This window comes from Lathyrus oleraceus, chromosome 5 (genome assembly GCF_024323335.1).
Source record: "Lathyrus oleraceus cultivar Zhongwan6 chromosome 5, CAAS_Psat_ZW6_1.0, whole genome shotgun sequence".
Classification (NCBI taxonomy): Eukaryota; Viridiplantae; Streptophyta; class Magnoliopsida; order Fabales; family Fabaceae; genus Lathyrus; species Lathyrus oleraceus.
In genome coordinates this window covers 369,513,523-369,529,937 of record NC_066583.1, presented here as the reverse complement: position 1 = coordinate 369,529,937, position 16,415 = coordinate 369,513,523, and the positions used below count along the sequence as shown (strand labels likewise).

General features: G+C 37.9%; 1 non-coding gene across 1 annotated transcript; it reads left to right on the top strand.

The window, feature by feature from the left end:
- The first annotated feature begins 15,226 nt into the window (after positions 1-15,226).
- Positions 15,227-15,333, top strand: LOC127089021 (small nucleolar RNA R71). Its single transcript, XR_007790802.1, has one exon. It is a non-coding gene; the product is annotated as a small nucleolar RNA R71 (small nucleolar RNA).
- Positions 15,334-16,415: the final 1,082 nt, after the last annotated feature.

Genomic DNA, 16,415 nt, shown 5'->3' with positions numbered 1-16,415 from the left:
CAATAGTAATCGATAGATTGACGATTTGGTCTCTGTGGGATCGATATTCTTTTATATTACTCTGATGCGATTCGTGCACTTGTGAATACAGCGATCACGACGTAATCAATGTATGATGATTATGCTCTTGCTCTTCCCTAAGGCTCTGAGATTTCTTTGCAACTTGTTTTCCCTAGCCTGCAAGGTCTTTGAAGGAATTCACTTTTGAAAGGAAACCCTGGGAATGAATATACCATGGCCTGAACCAAATTTTCTCCAGTGTATGAATCTTTCAGCAGTTTGCCCCTGATTGAGCTTTTGAAAGGCTTGCCTCAGATGGACTAGATACTTTCAAATGATTTGCCTCCTTGATCAATTGATGCTTGGAGATTTGTATTTTAGTATAACTAGTTCTTTGGTTAACATAGTCAATGGATGCAATGCCCCTGAACCATAGGGTTAAGAGGTGTTCTTGCTTCGGGTCAGTGCTGACGAATGATCAAGTTCCTTTATGATTGCTTCTTTGAAGCTCCTTGATGTCAAGTACTTACTTGCTGTTAAAATTGTTTATTTAATCAATGGTAATTTTAATGCGATATTCATGCAGGTTTGAAAAATCATTTATTAAGGGGATGCGATAGTGTGTGACAAATGAACCAATGGTTCAAACACATTGCTGATTTAGCTAGTGTGTGAAAGATACAGCGAGAATATGATACCAATACAGGTGATTAGCAAATATCTAGGAGTCAGTTTACGCAACCTTGACGTAGTATGGTTTCAGAATAAACCATGCTTCAATTAGGTCTTTTAAGGATTGTAACATGGTCTGGTTCACGGTTTATTTGAAACGAAGGATATAAGGCTCAAATTTTGTTTTAACCCCACCCCTTCTTCGTAATGATTCCCCAATCCTATATTCAATTAATCCAACGCACATATTCGTCTTCCAAGAGAGTTCGACGGTGTAAAGATGAGGATTTAATATTCACTTGAAATGGCGGTCACCTTTTTTTTGGATGTCGGTGCCCCTTTGATTTTGATATGGTGGTCACTGGATCTTGTTTTTGCTTTTGTTAAGGATTCTCATGGCCTCTTTTGATTTTTGTTTTGATCCCTAACTTTTTCCTAGACCGTTTTTTGAAGTTTTTAGTCCGCCGGGATTGCCCTAATTTTTTCCTAAGTCGCCTTTTGGGGTATCGACTTAGCGGGCTTTTTCTTTGATGATTTTTTTAGAGACTGTGACTGCCAAGTCATTGGTCATTGAAGAACAACTGACATCAATTGTGAGTTTTGCTTGGTTCTTTCACCACTTCAAGATGATTGCGAAGAATAACATGCGGTTGATCTCTAGATGGGACGTATTCCCTTGCAATTCAAATATGGAGTCAGATTAACTCAATACTACCCTGCCCCGGGTTAAATGTAAGGGTTTTTTATTCTGAAAGTCTGATTTTGATGTCGTTTGAAGCGTTAGAAAGCTAATGCTCAGACCTATGACATGGTGGTGATTGTTGATATTTTTTAATACTATTCACATGCCTAGTATGTTAATAAATATATTGGTTTATATGTTTGGTTGATGAATCTTTGCATTGTTGTAATATCATGGTGTGATGATTATGTTGTTATGTCGATAATGTTAAGATGTTGACGAGTTGATGTTGTTTGTTGATATTATTCATGTGGCAACATGAATTGGTTATTGCATGATAAATGATGTGATGCATAAATGATGAGATGTGTGTGAGGATCCTTTAGGTGAACTTTGTTATGTTAATGCATGTTATTTGAGAGTCATGTCTCTTGGTGTACGGGTTTCGGTCTAATTTGGTGAGCCTCGATTCTATGATGATGGATCGGGTGCGAGTAGTTAATTCTTATTATGGGGGATTAGTGAAGTGTTACCTATGTTGATGGTAACGAGTTTTGGTGAGCCTCGATCCCATTGTGATGGATCGGGTGCGAGTAGCTAATTCCTATAATGGGGGATTCGTGAAGCGTTACCTATGGTGATGGTAGAGACTTTGGTGTGCTCAGGTTCCAAGAGGGAATCGATCCTATGGTGGGGATCATGGAGTGAGATGAACCCGAGTGTTCATATTTGGTACTACATGCATGTCGAGTCGGTGTTGAGTATATTGCATAACTGTTATACTTGTATTGGTTGTTGTTGATGTGTTGTTGGATGAGATGTTATTGCATATGATGTTAATGATAATTGAGATGTGGTTTTGTATGATGTTAATGATATTTGAGATGTTGTCATGTATGATGTTGATTATGATTTGGATGTAAGAATGTGATATATTATTGTGTATGATTGTGTAGATGTTGTGCTTTATTCTTCATTCTATATCGTTATTATTGAAATGAATTCTCACCCCTTATGTTTGAATGTTGCCTTTACATGGCCATCGTGCAGATACTCAAGAGTAGTATTGCTGAAGTAAGTGAAAGGTAGCTCTTGGATTACTTCTTTATTTTATCGCTTTTGCTAGTGGTACCTTGCTCTGATCATGTAACATCGGGTTGGGTTAAACGCTTATTTTATTCCTTAGGTCTGATTATGTTGAAGTCATAAGACTAATTTTGTTGTTGAGAACTCTTAAGATATTGAGTTGATTTATTACAACTCTCTTATTTTGTTATTACAATTGAAGTTGAGACTAGATATTATTACTTGCTTTATATTCCAAAAATGTGATGATAATTCCGTTGCAATGATACTTTAAAATGGAAGTGAGCATGCAATGAAAAGTTATGAATGTCTTATTATATGAATATATAATACTGATCAGATGAGATGGATGTCGTGTAAACATTCCAGGTATGATTCAGATAAGTTGGATGTCATGTAAACATCCTTATTACAAATGTTTTTATTGAAATTTACTGTTGAAACCCGTGTTATGGAGCAGGTCATATGTGTTATGAATGTATGACACCCTACGTGGTTTTATTTTATATTTAATTTACACGATAAATTATGTATGGGGTTTAGGGTGTTACATTAGTGGTATCAGAGCAGGTCGGTCCATCCGACCAGGTTGTTTAATTATATTTGTTCCATAGTATGCGATATGTGTGTGAGAACACTGTCGATGCTTGTTTTGTTTTCAATTTGCAGGTTGGGAATGAAACAAGTGGGTGAGAAGCGTCTACTTCTCTTGAATGTTCCAACTGTATAGAGCTTGGACGTCATGTTGTTGCATACAAGAGTGCGGTGTTGGCTAGTTAACTTGTTTTGAGAATGTTATGCTTTTCCTAAACCCAAAGAGAGGTCGGATTCGAGGATGGTGTCGGTTAGGAAAATGGTGTGATCCTTGAGGGAATACGGTCAGGTGTTCTCATTGATTGCTTCCTTGTGGGGGGGGAAGGCAGTGTTTTGGCCAGAGATGAGTTAGTGGTGTGTTGAGTATCGTGATGTGTTCCCTGAGGGTGTGTACGATTTATATTTTGTTAGAATAAGTTGACGTTATTCTTGGAATGAATTCGTTGGAATTAAACCAAGTTTTTACCAATTGTTTTGATAAGTTAGTACAGTGTGTCGCTGATTGCAAGAGCTCAGGCGATGGTAAAATTGTGTTGTTCCTAACATTAAAGATATTTTAGATTCAAGATTCTTGTTTGTCGATTAAGTTGGGAAGTCTTTAGGGAAAATGATCTGGTATTGTTAATATTGTTTCTCAGAGAGTAGAAAGCGATGTGACGAATAATGTTATGCTAGTGGTGTGTGATTCTTGATGTTTTACTGAAGATATTTGCGACTTGCCTCCAGAGCGTGAATTTGAATTTGATGGAGGTGAAGTGTTGACGTTTCTATCAACTAAGCAAGTGAGTAGTCCGTGAAGGATATGGCACAAGTGTTTATGATGTTAGCTTCATTGGAAGCTAGAGGAAAGGGAGTAGTTAGGGATCTTCTTGGAGTGTGTGAATTTCCCGAAGTATTTCCTGAAGACATTAGTGATTTACCTCCAGAGCGCGAAATGGATTTTTCTATAAACTTAGTACCTAGTACTAGTTCGGTGTCAATGACTCCTTAAGGGTGCCTGTGATCGCTTCGAAAAGAGTCTATCGGGGTACTAACTGCAAGTGCACAGTCTAATCGCGTAGTTTTAAAAGATAGCGATCCCACAGGGACTTAATGAATTGATCTACCATTTTTCTAGGGTTACTGCGTAAAGCTAAGGCGGATGATACTTTGATGATTAGGGGGAAAAGTAAAACTAAATTTGGATCTAAATTAAATATCAAATAACACGGATATCGGTATGTAGTTCGTCGTAATTAGGGAATCAAATCTTCGTTGGTCTTTTTCTTAGTTTTAAAATAAGTCTTTTCAGTAGACACTATTAATTAAAAGTCTTTTCCTCAAACTCTCGCTCTGTTGAATTAGACTATGACTTTATATTTTAACATACGCTCTCACTATTTCGTCAAATCTAAAATCACTTTTTGAAAATATTAGAATCTATAGAAGCTCTTTTTGAGAAAATACTAACCGTTTAAATGCCCTCGTCTCAAACTCTCGCTCTGTTGACTTAGACTATATAATTAAACTTAAATGCTTAACTCTCGTCCTCACATTTAACTTTTAAAATAATTTTTGAAAATGATTAGAATTCAATTAACCTTAAAAATTGCTTTCGCCCTGATTTAAAGTTAATGTTCAATTTATACTGTCCAGTTAAAAGCTCAAACCGTCGTTCTATTGATTTTAACTTCTTTATGTCTTTTACTCTCGTACAAAAACCTTGGTATTAACTTTGTAAATTGAGACCAGAAAAAGAGTGACTATATTTTGAAATAAATTTAAACCAACTCAGTTTTGATTCCTTTATTCCGCTTACTTTACATACCGATATCTAAATTACTTAGCCGGACATGCTAAACACGCATAAACAATAATCATGCATAAATACGGCCATATAAAACAAACAATATATATATAAACAGTGGAACAAAGCATATGTAAATTAAAACTATAAATCAATTAATTAATGAACTTGTAAAAATACTAGAATTCTGGATTTCAACTCCTAACTTCGATGCTCGAACACTCCACCACAAGTCGGTTGGATTTGTTCTTCACAATTCGCGATCAGATAGGCAAGTAAAAACAAAGAAATTAAATACTATGATCTAACGTAAGGTTAGATCCAGTAAAAATTACACAATAGTTTCCGGTGTAGAAACTATCGTGAGAAAATAAATTGAATGCTTCGGAAATTCAACTAGAAAAGAAAAGAAAATAAAATGCTTGGAAATTAGAATGCTGGAAAATTAGAAAGCAGGAAAAATATTGCACGGAGAAGAGAGACTTCAATTGGCTTTCTTTTGGTCTATTTATATTCACCCCTCCAAATAACCGTTTCCTTGAATTGGTATTCCGTCTGGTTCAAAGCGTGCATGAGAAAATTTAGGGAAAACGTTCCTTCCGTTACGCACATAAAGGCCAAAAAATAGGAGTGGGATGTGTGACGTCCGTCACACTATGTGTTACGGTCGTAACACTAGGTTTAGGGGCATGACGCTCGGCACGTACTTGTGACGGTCGTCACAGCCATTTTCCTTGTTCCAAGCGTGGGTTGGGCTTTGGTGAGATGCTTTTCCTAGAAAATCCTCTTTTTGCACCCCTCTTCTTTCTTTTTCGCACGTGCTTTAAATAATGATACCTGAAATAAATAAAAAGAAAATACCGAGTAATATCGAATAATATAAAATAAATTGAATCAAATAACGATATAATTTAATTAAATCAAGTCCAAAAATGTGATATAGTTTCATGTTATCAAACTCCCCCACACTTAGACTTTTGCTTGTCCTCAAGCAAGATACAATGTAGAAATCGATTTAAAATATTAGCCAGATGAAATTTCCAAACACACATCAATTCGCAATAGGTTGCAAGTAAATCTCGTTTAGAAATAACCTGAGTTTAATCTTAACATCAAAAACTACCGTAACAACACTAGATAACCTCACCTTATGCAAACTAGTTCGAGTCATGCTATTATAGCTCAGCCTAGTTCTTTTACTCTTATTTCACCCGTTTTCATTCTAGCGAAATCACATTAAGCCCTTTATCTTTTCGCGCACATAGTGGAGTAACCGGTTAGCGATTCTGATCCCCTTTTAGTTAGAAGTTCTGGTACATAAGTTGGATAACTTCTTTATTTAGTCTATTGCAAATTGCGGGGGATCGGACCGTAGTCCGCCCTACCGATTTCAGCACCAGAAACCGCTGAACCAACTCACAATGGATCATTCATACCATGTTTTTGTAGGCTCTGCAACCTTTAGATTAAATGATCGGGTAAGGATCACCTAACTTAATTAGTGCATTTCCTGATTTTTAATATGTTGTTTTGAGAATCATTCACTTGTGTTCATCGGTTCTCCACGTAATTTGCTATTAAGATGGTGCCGACTTCTCGTATAAACTACTCGGGGTTACTATAGAACTAAAAGTTCAAGGGATTGGTATAATAGGTACTTAGCCTGATCTAACATGTTGAGGTTTTTAGAGCGTTGGGGCGGTAATAATTTTGTCTTAATTTCACTCAAGTTTTATAAAATAGGCAACCTTTATACTTATTGAGTGTGTTAAATTTTGTTATGGCTCAAGAAAATTGAGGGGGGAAAATTTTCACACTAGGAACTTGACTTAAAATATTTTTTTTTTTTGTAAATGAAAGGGAAATAACATACTTGAAAGGGAAATATTGAAAGGGAAATAAACATAACTGAAAGGGAGTTTCCCCCTCCCCCCTACACTTAAATGAAACATTGTCCCCAATGTTTAAGAAAACGAAAGAAAGGGAAAAAAAAGGAACCCAAACTCAATTCTGCCTGCGTCTTCTTGTTCTCGGACCCGGTGATCGTTGACGTACTTCCAAGTCATCAAACATGTTAAGCAAGTCAGTGAACCTCTGGTCGATTATTGCATTCCTCTCTTCTTGTTGTTGTTGCATCTGGCGCATCAGTTGCATTACTTCGTTATTCTGCGCATGCATGGCATCAAGCCGTTGGGCTTGATGTTCAATAGCATCCATGATGTCATCATTTGTTGCGGGCCTTCTTCTTCTACGACGTCGGGAGGATGGACCAGGCACATTATCGGAAGGATTATATGGGACCGAATGTTGTTCAGGACCTTGATCACCTTGCTCCATTTCGTCAAACTCGTCTGGGGGCAGGTTTGCTTGTGTAGGCAAGGTAGGTTTGGGAGCATTCAGATCGTAGATGAATCTGTTGGGGTTAGTAACATCGGTGAGTGCAATGTTGGGCAAAACGACGCTTGGGACTTCGTGGTTATTCACCATAAGATAATACTTCCCTCCTACCCTATTTTTGATTAAGCGGCTGGAGCGACAATAGCTGATATCCATAAACAGGGGTGTCAAAGATTGCAAATTCTGAAGTCGGTCCCCTAGATTTAAACCGAGTGCGATGGTGGTTATTAATCCTCCAATCACAAAAGGTTGAGTGCCTCGAGCACAAAGGGTACGGATATGGTGAAGTAAGAAAGAGGCGGCGTTTACCTTTGTATCGGTTGAAAAGATGCAGTGTAGGAAGAATAATTCTTTCGCGTTGACTTTGCTGTTGTTGGCTCTTCCAAAGATGGTATTTTGCAAAATACGGATAAAATACCGGATAGTGGGGTTGTGTATGTGTGAAGCAAGTAAGGCATCCCAATTGGTGGTTTCCACACCGGATATTTTTCCAAAAAGGTCGAATGCGTTCGTGTTCCACTCTGAGTTTGGAGGGATTCCTGGGTGGACGTGGTCTCCTACAGGAAAATGTAGCATGGCACTCAACTGGTCCTGAGATAGTGAGTACTCAGTGTTGAACATACGGAATTTTGAGGTACCGGTTAAGTACTCGTCCTCACCGGTTGGAGTGGAGTATGAATAAGAGCTTAAAAACTCCAAGGTGAGTGATGGGTATGTTGGGTGATTTTGCGTGCAAAGAAAAGTTAAATCGGATAGCCTAAGCAGCCAGTGCACACCTTGAAGTAATCCTAATTCTTGTAAGCAATTGAAATATGGGTACCTGGTAGATATGACACCGCGTTGCTGGAACCGAACAAACTGCTCCCGTTGATAGTTACTATCTTCAGATCGGAAAATAATATTTCCGAATTGCACTTCTTGATGTTGGTTCTCCGCCATATTGATTGGTAGGTAGAAAGAAGGAAAAGAGGATGAAATATATTTGTATAGAATGGTTTGTTGGAATGATGTGGTGTAGGAAGAAATGTATTGTAGGTATTTATAGGAAGAGTTTTGAAATTGGGAAGAGGAGTGGTTGAGAAGAAAATTAATGGGGATGAATGTGAGTGGAATGGAGTAAAGAGGTGAGTTGAATGGGGAGATGAAGGGAGTAATGGTCATGACCATAACGGTCAACAACATTTACGAGGAAACACGTTGTCACGCTCGTCACATAATGTGTTACGGGCGTCATGGGCTGCGTGGCGACCGTGACAGCATGTGTGACGATCGTCACACTTCTGAGTTTTGCAACGGTCGTGACAGCATGGAGGCAGTATGCATTGGCTAAAATATGTGACAAGTTTTGTTTTGTTATTATTTCATTTTATTATTTCATTTTGTTATTTCATTTTGAGTTGCTACTTTACTACACCATAGATATATATATATATATATATATATATATATATATATATATATATATATATATATATATATATATATATATATATATATATATATATATATATATATTTCTCTAATAAGCCATGTAAGTAGTAGCATACAGTAAATATCATTATTGCTAATTTTAGATAGTGCATAAATCAAAATAAAATTTAATTTAACCAATAATGCCAGTAACTTCATAAAAATAAACATAATGTAATATTTGAAGATAAAATAAAACATGCGAAAAGTAAATACTAAGATAAAAATAATGTCAAACGAAACTATAAATTTCCTAAGACTAAAACTAACTAACTCCAATTCTTCTAGCCACTTGTAGAATCTCTCGTCGGAGGGGCAAAGGAATTGACACGGTGTAGCAACTCGTGGAATTGATTTGTCATTCTACTCATGTATTCCATAAATTCATGTCCTATCTTAGTTAACTCTTCTCTAATGGCATCTTGTTTTGACATCAAGGTTTGAATAGCGGTATTATAATCAGTACCGGGCATATGATGTCTAAGATCAGGTATTGCCGATTCTGCGGACGGGACAGGATGAGGTGGAGAGGCAGCATCATGGTAACCAGTTGGTGTCTGCGGATCAGACTCAGCATAAGGAATCTGGCTGTCAAGAATCTCATAATCTTGGATGGTTTCAACAGATCTAACAGGAGAAGGTATTCCATCCAGGTTGTAAAGCCAATTATTTCGGTTATGGACACTAGTCATCGGGTTAGGCATGGTGAATAGGTAAAAAGCTTGGTTGTTAATTAATAGTTCAAACTCTTCAGGTCCAAGGTTTCCTATAAACATAGTGTTGAAAAGGAAAAGTATATTCATAGGATGAATACCACAAAAAGGGTCCAAATCAAGCATGGGTTGGCGCAATCCAATGGCATTAGCAATCATAGTTATCAATCCTCCTATTTGAATCGGTACACGGTCATCTTGAATAAGGAGGTCAAAACTCGCCAACATATAAGTGGCACCATTCACTGGACGGTTCTGGGAAGCACAAAATATTATGAAAAGTTCATCACGTGATACTGTGGTGATGTTTGATCTTTTCCCAAAAAGAGTGTGTGCTAGGATCTTGTGGAAATAACGGAATGCTGGGTTATGTATGTTTCCAGAAAGAAACTCATGTTCCTCAGGGTCGTCATTTCCCGTCAAACTTCCCCAAAAATGCTCAAGCTCTCGATATTCAAAGAGGTCTTCTTGGCTCATGGTGAATGTGTCAAAAGAAGTAGGGAACCCTAAGAGGTTAGTAAATTCTTGAATGTTATACTGATACTCCATATTGAACATCCTGAATTGAATGAAACCTCGGTTTATTCCTTTTCCATGGTTCGGTAAATAAATCAGGGAGCTAAGGAATTCCAGAGTTAGCCTCCGGTAAGTAACAAATTGTCTCCGAATAGGAGTGGTTTCCCACCCTATTTGACTCAGCAGATATAGGACACTATCTCTTAGCCCAAGAACGGTCATTGCACAATCATCAGCATAAAAATTTGGGTGCATCTCTCTCTCAAGTTCTTCAAATTTTTGTCTCTGAGCTCTTCCTCGGAATTTGATACCCATGCGATCAATATGTCCCATCAGATTAGTGTTAACTAAAGAAAAGAAAAACAAGATTTTAATCAGGATTTTGCCAGATGCCGAAAGAAGAAAAGAGAAAAATTTAATAAAATAAAGAATATGAAGAATGAAAACTGAATAAAATCAAAAAGAATAATCAAAGAAGAAAAAATAAAAATTTGTGGGTTGTCTCCCACGAAGCGCTTTGTTTAATGTCGCAAGCTCGACATAAAACTATTAGATGTTAATCTATTAATTTTGGAGACAGTACGTCTAAGTGCAGGACTTGCGAGTCTTCATTGTTTTCAGCATAATGATAATGTTTTAGACGCTGCCTGTTTACGATAAATGGTTCAATAGATTTTCCTTTAATTTCTAAAGCTCCACTAGGAAAGACATTAGTGACTTGGAAAGGGCCTGACCACCTAGAGCGTAGTTTTCCTGGGAATAACTTAAGTCTAGAGTTAAACAATAGGACTACATCGCCTTGTTTGAAAGTTTTTCTTGATATACGTTTATCATGCCATTTTTTCGTTCTTTCCTTGTAGATTCTGGCATTTTTGTATGCATCTTGTCTAAGTTCCTCTAATTCGTTTATATCTAGAATTCGCTTTTCACCGGCGGCCTTATAGTTTAAATTTAAATTTTTAATAGCCCAATAGGTCTTATGTTCTAACTCCACTGGGAGGTGACACGATTTACCATAAATAAGCTTAAATGGGGTTGTTCCTATGGGAGTTTTGTAAGCGGTTAGATATGCCCATAAAGCTTCGGGTAATTTTGATGACCAGTCTTTCCTCGATGTAGCGACAGTTTTTATCAATATCTGTTTAACTTCTCTATTAGACACTTCCACTTTTCCACTAGTTTGAGGATGGTAAGGTGTTGCTACTCGATGTTTTACACCATACTTAAACAATAATTTTTCGAGTATCTTAGATATGAAATGAGATCCACCGTCACTGACGACTATTCTTGGGACACCAAATCTCTAAAAGATTATATTCTTAAAGAGTTTAATTACTACTCGTGTGTCGTTTGTTGGAGAAGCTATAGCCTCAATCCATTTTGATACGTAGTCAACCGCTACGAGTATGTACTTGTTACCAAAAGAAGGTGGAAAAGGTCCCATGAAATCTATTCCCCACACATCGAAAATTTCTACTTCAAAAATGCCTTTTTGTGGCATTTCGTCACATCTAGATATGTTTCCTGTGCGTTGACACCTATCGCATTTCTTGACAGTGGCATGCACATCCTTCCATATGTTTGGCCAATAAAGACCGGCTTGTAGGATTTTAGAGCAGGTTTTGGATGTACTTGCATGTCCACCATAAGGAGCGGAATGAAAATGTTGGATTATACTTTCTACCTCTTGTTCAGGTATACAGCGACGGAAAATACCATCGGGGCCTCTTTTGAAAAGTAAAGTGTCGTCCCAGTAATAATGTTTTATGTCATGGAAGAATCGTTTCTTTTGTTGGTAGGATAAATCAAGTGGAACCACTCCGGCGGCTAAATAATTGACAAAATCAGCGTACCATGGTGTAACGCATACAACCAAGGTGGTCTCTACCTGTTCATCAGCTCTATTTTCTTCCAAATTAGCTATAAGTTTATCGTACGAGAAATCATTGTTGATCGATGTTCTTTCCGGTTCCAGGTTTTCAAGTCTAGAGAGGTGATCTGCTACTACGTTTTCGGTTCCTTTTTTATCTTTGATTTCCAAATCAAATTCTTGTAGCAACAAGATCCACCTTAGGAGTCTAGGTTTAGCGTCCTTTTTTGTTAAGAGGTACTTAATGGCAGCGTGATCAGTGTAAATGATTATTTTAGCTCCGACCAAGTAGGAACGAAATTTATCTAGTGCAAATACTACTGCTAAAAGTTCTTTCTCGGTCATGGCGTAATTCATTTGCGCTTCATCTAGAGTTCTACTCGCATAATATATGACGTGAAGTTTTTTATCCTTTCGTTGTCCTAAAACAGCGCCTACGGCGTAGTCACTTGCGTCACACATTATTTCGAAGGGTTCATTCCAATCCGGGGTCTGCATTATGGGCGCGGAGATCAATGCTTGTTTAAGTGTTTGAAATGCTTCTAAACATTTATTGTCGAAGATGAAGTCGGCATCTTTCATTAATAATCCGGTTAAAGGTTTAGTTATTTTAGAGAAATCTTTAATGAATCGTCGGTAAAAACCGGCATGTCCTAAGAAGCTTCGTATTTCTCTCACAGTTTGCGGAGGTTGAAGGTTTTCGATTACTTCTATTTTGGCTTTGTCTACTTCAATTCCTCTATTTGATATGATGTGTCCTAAAACAATTCCTTCTTGTACCATAAAGTGACATTTTTCCCAATTAAGTACTAGGTTTACTTTTACACATCGTTCTAGAACTCTTTCTAGGTTTTCAAGATATTCTTCGAAACTTTTCCTGCATACGGAAAAGTCATCCATAAAGACTTCCATGATGTTTTCGAGAAAATCGGCGAATATTGCCATCATGCACCTTTGGAAGGTTGCAGGAGCATTGCACAAGCCAAACGGCATTCGTCGATAAGCGAAGGTACCAAAAGGACATGTGAACGTTGTCTTTTCTTGGTCATCAGGATGAATTGGTATTTGGAAGAAACCTGAGTAACCGTCTAGATAGCAGAAATGAGAATGCTTGGCTAGTCGTTCTAACATCTGGTCTATGAATGGTAAAGGAAAATGATCTTTTCGGGTTGCTTTGTTTAACTTTCTGTAGTCAATGCACATTCTCCATCCCGATTCAATTCGTTTGGTTATAGTTTCTCCTTTTTCATTTTCGATCACTGTTATACCTCCTTTCTTCGGTACTACGTGTACAGGACTAACCCATTTGCTATCGGATATAGGATATATGATACCCGCCTCTAATAACTTCGTTACTTCCTTCCTCACTACCTCACTCATGATCGGGTTTAGTCTCCTCTGATGTTCCCTAGAAGTTTTACAATCTTCTTCTAGCATGATGCGGTGCATACAAATAGAAGGACTTATCCCTTTAAGATCGGTGATGTTGTATCCTAGTGCGGTTGGATATTTTCTTAAGATATGTAGGAGTTTTTTCGGTTTCAAGTTTTCCTAGGTCTGCATTGACTATCACTGGTCGTTCAAGGTCTAAGTCTAGGAATTCATATCTCAGATTTTCGGGAAGTGTCTTCAGGTCGAGGGTTGGTTTCTTAAGGCATTGCGTAGGATCCGATGTTATTACTAAACATTGGTTCAGTCTGTCTTCTACACGATAGTCGGACAAATCGTCATTTTCTAATTCTGTTTCTTTTATGCATTCATCGATGATATCCATGAAGTAACATGTGTCTTCTATTGCAGGTGCTTTCAAAATTTTGGAAAGAATGAACTCAATTTTCTCTTCTCCTACTTCGAAAGTGAGTCGTCCTCGTTTTACGTCTATGATAGCACCGGCGGTTGCTAAGAAGGGTCTTCCCAATATAATGGGGGTAACTTCATCTTCTCTTATGTCCATAATTATAAAATCGGTGGGGATGTAGAATTGACCTATACGCACGGGAACGTTTTCAAGAATTCCTACGGGATATCTAACGGAATGATCTGCTAATTGCACATACATTTTAGTTGGTCTTAATTCTCCCATTTCAAGTTTCTTGCATATGGACAAGGGCATAACACTGATACCGGCTCCTAAATCGCATAAAGCTTTATCTATGACAAATTTTCCTATATGACAGGGTATAGAGAAACTACCAGGATCTTTAAGTTTAGGAGGCATATTCTAGATTATTGCGCTACACTCAGCAGTGAGTGTAACGGTTTTGCTATCTTCAAGTTTCCTTTTATTAGATAAAATTTCTTTTAAGAATTTAGCATATGAAGGCATTTGTGTAATAGCTTCTGTAAAAGGAATTGTGACGTTTAATTATTTCAGTAGGTCGACAAATTTTTTAAATTGGCCCGCATTTTTGGTTTTAATTAGCCTTTGAGGATAAAGGATAGGTGGTTTGTAAGGCGGTGGAGGTACATAAGGTTCTTTTTTTTCTACGGTTTCCTTATTACACTCTTCCTTTTCCTTAGGTTTACTTTTTTCCTCAGTTGACTTTTTAGAGTTTTGGTTCTCAATCCTTGGGTCAGATGGTCTTTCTACCTCTGTACCACTTCGTAATATAATTGCATGAGCGTGGCCTTTTGGATTAGGTTGGGGCTGTCCAGGAAATGTACCAGTTGGGGCAGCAGTAGGCGCTTGTTGTTGAGCTACTTGCGAGATTTGTGTTTCCAGCATTTTGTTATGGGTAGTCAGGGCATCCACTTTACTTGCTAGTTGTTTAATCTGTTCGCTAGTGTGTACATTCTGGTTTAAGAACTCTTTATTGGTTTGCTGTTGAGAAGCTATGAAGTTCTCCATCATGATTTCCAAATTGGATTTCCTAGGAACGTTATTGTTAGGTGTAGATGGGGTCGGCTTTTGATATCCAGGAGGTATAGCTGGAGCTTGACTGGGAGCTTGACCTGGCGCGTATAAAGCGTTGTTACTTTTATATGAGAAATTAGGATGGTTCTTCCAGTTTGAGTTATAGGTATGCGAGTAAGGATTTCCTTGAGCATAGTTCACCTGCTCTGTTTGAATTCCTGTTAGGAGTTGACAATCTGTAGGAGTGTGACCTTGAATTCCACAGACTTCGCAATTTTGAGTTATGGCAACCACGGTGGCTGGAGGTGATACATTTAAACTTTCAATTTTCTGGGCAAGAGCATCCACTTTTGCATTAACATGACCAAGGCTACTTATCTCGTACATGCCCCCTTTTGTTTGAGGTTTTTCTACCATTGTTCGATCGCTTCCCCACTGATAATGATTTTGGGCCATGCTCTCGATAAGTTGATAAGCGTTGGTGTAAGGTTTATCCATAAGCGCACCACCGGCGGCGGCGTCTATTGTTAACCTTGTGTTGTACAAGAGACCATTGTAGAAGGTGTGAATTACTAACCAGTCCTCTAAACCATGGTGTGGGCAAAGTCTCATCATGTCCTTGTATCTTTCCCATGCTTCGAAAAGAGACTCGTTCTCTTTTTGCTTAAATCCATTTATCTGGGCTCTCAACATAGCTGTTTTGCTTGGGGGGAAATATCGGGCAAGAAAGACTTTCTTCAACTCATTCCATGTGGTGACTGAGTTGGAAGGAAGAGAATGAAGCCATCTTCTAGCTTTATCTCTTAACGAGAAAGGAAAGAGACGAAGTCGAATTGCCTCTGAAGTGACACCATTAGCTTTAACAGTGTCAGCGTATTGGAAAAATACGGATAAATGAAGGTTTGGATCCTCGGTAGGATTTCCAGAAAATTGATTCTGTTGCATTGCATGCAACAGCGAAGGTTTAAGTTCGAAGTTGTTCGCTTCGATTGCGGGTGGAGCAATACTCGAATGCGGCTCATCTTGCGATGGAGCAGCGTAATCTCGAAGAGCACGAGCTGGTTCGGCCATCGTTGGTATCGTCGAAGGAAGAAGATTTTTGAGATCAGGAATTTCGATTGGAGGAAGATTGTTTCTAGCACGATACTCCCGAATTCGTCGTAATAATCGGAGATATCGTTCAACGTCGTTGATTCGTAAGTAGTACGGTTTGCCTTGTGAGCGAGTGTGTGGCATACAAATCAATGAAAAAGAAGGGAAAAATAAAAATTGCCTTAGTCTCTACAGCGTAACAGAAGAGTTACGATATCGACTAAATAGAAGTCCCCGGCAACGGCACCAAAAACTTGATCGCTTCGAAAAGAGTCTATCGGGGTACTAACTGCAAGTGCACAGTCTAATCGCGTAGTTTTAAAAGATATCGATCCCACAGGGACTTAATGAATCGATCTACCGTTTTTCTAGGGTTACTGCGTAAAGCTAAGGCGGATGATACTTTGATGATTAGGGGGAAAAGTAAAACTAAATTTGGATCTAGATTAAATATCAAATAACACGGATATCGGTATGTAGTTCGTCGTAATTAGGGAATCAAATCTTCGTTGGTCTTTTTCTTAGTTTTAAAATAAGTCTTTTCAGTAGACACTATTAATTAAAAGTCTTTTCCTCAAACTCTCGCTCTGTTGAATTAGACTATGACTTTATATTTTAACGTACGCTCTCACTATTTCGTCAAATCTAAAATCACTTTTTGAAAATATTAGAATCTATAGAAG